General features: G+C 41.3%; 1 long non-coding RNA gene across 1 annotated transcript; it reads right to left on the reverse strand.

Annotated features, from left to right (window-relative positions):
- Positions 1-768: 768 nt before the first annotated feature.
- LOC112951858 lies at positions 769-1,270 on the reverse strand. The gene is made up of 3 exons (XR_003250280.1): positions 1,221-1,270; positions 1,041-1,139; positions 769-930 (listed from the first exon to the last, which is right to left on the reverse strand). It is a non-coding gene; the product is annotated as an uncharacterized LOC112951858 (long non-coding RNA).
- Positions 1,271-4,647: the final 3,377 nt, after the last annotated feature.

Consider the following 4,647-nt stretch of genomic DNA (forward strand, 5'->3'; position numbering starts at 1 on the left):
TTACTAATCTTACCAAACAACTATTATCATCATCTYGAGCTGGCAGGTGAACTTTTATTATGGCAGCATGTTCAACAAGTAGAAAGAAAGCTTTTGAAGTTAAATAACTGGGGTGCTTGTTAAAGATGTCTGTTTTTCTTTGAAAATCTTTCTTCCCTCTAAGACAACATTGTCAGATTCTTTGAATACTTACTACAGAATAGTAATTGAGTAATTATCATAAAATATTGTGGAAACTATTGATTGAAGAAAATTATTTTTTCTAACATATAATCTCAGCTCAGTACAGCAAAAGTAATTTAATAGTTATGATCTGATGGAAGATGTGATATATATTGCATCCATTCTCCAGTAGCTATTGACCACAAACATTATCAGATTGAAATTTTGTTCTATGTGTAATACACCAGACTGCAGTAGTCTTCAAGACAAGTATAGCTGAATAATCCAAGCTGACACCTGTCTGGGTGCACTATCACAACATATTCGTTAAATTCCTAGATTCTAGTCTAAGATGTTTATTCACATCCCTGAGCACTGAATGAACAATTCCCTCCCAGGACAGGTGTCCATTAGCAAAATGGCATGCCTCATTTGGCCTTAAGCATGGGTGACAGCTAATAAAAGCATATGAGCATGTGTTATGCATATATGCCATAAGGTATAATGATCTTTGCTCCATACAGAAATATTTCCTATTGCCCTGGTTATTGTGAGCACTAGGAAGTGTTTCAGCATGAACAGTTATGTCTGTAACATCTGTGCCCAGGCTGGAAAAAAGAAAATATTGCAGAGCACTGTTCACAAATATAATTTTAGAGGGTATTCAGTTCCTGCCATCTATTGGCAAAACAAGCCATGGAAGGCCAGTTCACAGACCCTGTCTGCTCCAGGCCAGCTGTTGCCATYGCTGCAGTCCATGGTATGGAGCTGGAACGGAGAAGTGACAGTGACAGCAGCCAACCCCSCTATGTGGCACAAACATATAGTCCAGGAAGCAGTAAGGGTTTCTCAGTTACTTCTTGAAATGGAACACCTACCATTGTAGGTGGTGAACCATCAGGCAGATTTCAGCTTTTATGTCCGATTTCTTTCCAAACACTATAAAAGAGATGTGCACACTCCTTCTAATGTGCTCCCTAATAAGAAAGATACATTTGGTTTTAAAACTTTTATATGGCACTGTGTTTCACCAAGTAGATCATAAAATTTTCAATTACCTGAGAGAAGGAGACAAGAGATGAAGTGCTGTGATGCCTACTGAGAAATAGGACAAATGTGTCTCAGGAGCACACTTTTAAGTTACACCACTGCTTTGTGTCTCCTGAAAAGCAGCTTTTCTACTCAGGAAATCTCCAGCAGTGGATATTGATTTCAGCTGTGTCTGATACAGCTAATTGTGATGAAAACTGATATCCCAATCACTTCCAAAAGCAGCTATCTCAAAGAAGGAACGGCAGAGCTCCTACTAGATGAATTTTCCATTTCAAAGTAAGAGACGCTGTCTGAAGCAGTACAGAATTTTCTCCCCAGCTGGCCAAATTAACAGACCTGTGAGATTCCTTATTCCACATTCTCTGACAGTAAAGACTGATTATTACTGTAGAGAATGAGATCAGTAAGAAAAAAAAATATAAACAAATGTCTTTTATAGCAAGAAGTTGGTTTCTACTTCTAGCTATCCAGGTTAACAGTCTCTGTCTCTCTGTTGTTAGATTTTCTAATAATCTCCATCAGGCTTTCCCAACACATGCCACAAAAATTGTGACAAAGTCCCCTTAACTTCTCACAAGAATCTTCAACATCTATTTTCCTTAAGCTTTCTATAGATGGATGACTACAAAAAATATATTGATCAAATCTATGAAATGCTTATGGTGATTAATATTGCTTTACAGCTTCATCATGCTCCTTATATATGCAACACTGTTTCATATTATATTTTGCCTGCACAGATCATCAAAGTTGGATTTTTCTGGCAATTGTGAGCAAATTACCTCACAAAGACTTGCCAGATGATAACTCAGTATCAGGGTGCTGCAGCTTTTATGGCTGATAAAGATATCAAGAGGCAGCTGATGACTGGCTCCTCCAGAAGGAACTGACAAGCATATAAGGGCCAGTGTTTCATAATGTAGTGCTCTTGAGTTTCATAATGTAGTGCTCTTGAGCATATTGTGGGCCTTAATGCTTGAGCTGTCTCAGCTGTAGTCTTTTCCTCAGCATTTTGTGTGCTTCTTATTCCTTCTCTTTTCCTTCCTTGCTATTTTGGTTTCCTGTTCCTTGACCTAGCTTCCAGCTGCGGTCCTRTGCTGCTGGCTGCATTGCTGCACATCACAACACCCTGATCACAACCTGGCGCTCTAGACAGTGGCTCAATCCCATACCCAGCTGTACGAGTCCAGCTTGTTAGAGCACAACATACTACCTTTTTTGTGCTTCTGGCAACAAGCAGCAAATAACACATAGTTCACATACATGGGAGGTTGACAGGACTCATACGTTCATTTCAGCCAATCAGCCATTCAGCTGCAGAGACTACCTGGTTGCTGTGAAAACCACCCCTGCAGCAGTCTTCAAAAGGGGGTTGAGAAATTGAAGAGGTCCTAAGTACTTTTGCAAATGACACTAGCTTTGCTGTTCAACTGATGACATCCAGGTTGCTTTCAGTGTTTGGGGAAGCACTGGAGGAGAAATTATGGAAAAAGGCTTTTCCATAGGGTAAAAAAAGGGTAAAGCAATACACTTCACCAAGGCAACACAGCCCAGGCAGTGTGACAGTTTCTGCCAAACAAAGTCTGAGGGTTGAAATCGTGGTTCCATTTGCACTAATGGCAAACCTCTTGCTAACTGCCTGAGATATAAACCTCTCGGTGCTATCTTTAGAAGATATTTATAATTAAATCAGGTTTACTCAGCTGAATTTAGCAAAAGAAATGTAGTAAGATCTAGCCTCTCTTCCTGAGAGAGTGTACAGATACATACAAGTGTTCCTCTACCAAAAATGAGGCAAAAGTCAGGCCAGAAATGTGTTTTGCTCAGAGCATGGAAAATATAAGTACCAGTGTTGTGATTTGGAAGGCTTTCAAAATCGTCCTCTTAGCTGGAGGCAGATGCCACAAGCCACAGAGTTTAACAAAACAGCCCTGACCCAAGGTTTAAAGCACTAAACTGCACACTTGAGGACAGATTAGTAAAAACAGATGGGCAAAATACAAAGCTGCACAGACTAATTGAGCGCCCTGTTGGTGGAGGCTTCCTGTAATCAGGGGAATTTTGAGTGACATATGTTTATCTTTTCCCCCTCCTTGGGATACTATTTCATTACATACGGTAATGAGACACCTGGCCGTCTGATTTTTGGGCTGAAAATCCTTACTAGGATTTCCACCTGCTGTGTGCAAGCTTTCCTATTGGTAAAACATAGATGTTCTGCCCTGACCACTCCCTGGGGCTAGACAGAGGACCGGCTGTCTGGAAATCACSGTGATTAGAGTTCTTAGCAGTTGGGAGGCATCTCTGCCTCGGCTGAGAAAGGCAGTTGGAGGTCACTTTTTAGCTGGGGAGGAAAAGTAGAGCAGAAATAGGATGAAAGTATGCAGAAATAACCTCTAGCACATCACACACAACCTAGCTAAGGGTGCAGCAGCAGTGAGCAGTGGTATTCCTAGGATTTCAGCTACCACCTGTTTGAAGATGCAAATCCAACTTGGTATCCTAATGTAGTGAAGGTGGACAGCTGCTCTTCCAGATAAAACACTGCCCTGAGTCAGACCCCCACAGAAATCCACGCACAGGTGACAGTGCTCTTCTTCCAGGCAGGTTTTGGGCCACTGAAACCCTGGGGGTGAAGCTAAATGGTCTCTTAGTGAGAGACCTTCTTGCTCCTAGCTCTGTGTGTGTGAATCTTTGAAGGTTATTTTCAAAACTAAGTGGCAATTTTGGCTGCCTCAATATTTGAGGCACCTTAGAGAGCATTTCTCTTAGTCTCTACCACAACCTCCACCCTATCATGTACCTGATTGCCTGGTCTCATTGGCTGTACAAGGCAAGCCCACTTATGGCTCTAATCAGTTCCTTCTACCTTTCCTATCTCCACATACACTGTTCACTAGGCCTGATGGACAGCAAGTTCCTGCTTCCTGCCCTGAGATGTGTCACAACGAGAGCAAAGCAGGTCTTATTGTCACTGGAATTGCACATCCAGAGCTCCCGAATTAAGCTGGCTCTGGACATAAATGCTAAGCAGAACTCAATGCTAGCTGAGTAATCGGAGACAGCTACTGAGTAATCATGTTCCTACCTGTATAAACTAGAATCAAAAGTGAGTTATTCAGTCAGTGGAAATAAATGGATTTTTCCAGCTGGTGTGGCTGACGTGTACTGTGTATATCACATTTATATATCTTCCTTCTACCAASCAGTTCCCATTTCAATAATCAACCTCTATAGCTCTAACAATTCTACTGACTGGAAAGAAATGTGTGTTCACAACATGCACCAAGAGATAAATCCTGATACAGTACTGGGAACACATTCCATGCATTACATGTGCCAGAGGAATAGGATTTATTCAGGTCATTTATGCTCCACTGGAGAGGAAAAAGAGAAAAAAATAGGCCTTGCTGTAATGAATTAGAGTCCTTG

This window comes from Nothoprocta perdicaria, unplaced genomic scaffold (assembly GCF_003342845.1).
Source record: "Nothoprocta perdicaria isolate Ctin4 unplaced genomic scaffold, notPer1 scaffold_373, whole genome shotgun sequence".
NCBI classification, from domain to species: Eukaryota; Metazoa; Chordata; class Aves; order Tinamiformes; family Tinamidae; genus Nothoprocta; species Nothoprocta perdicaria.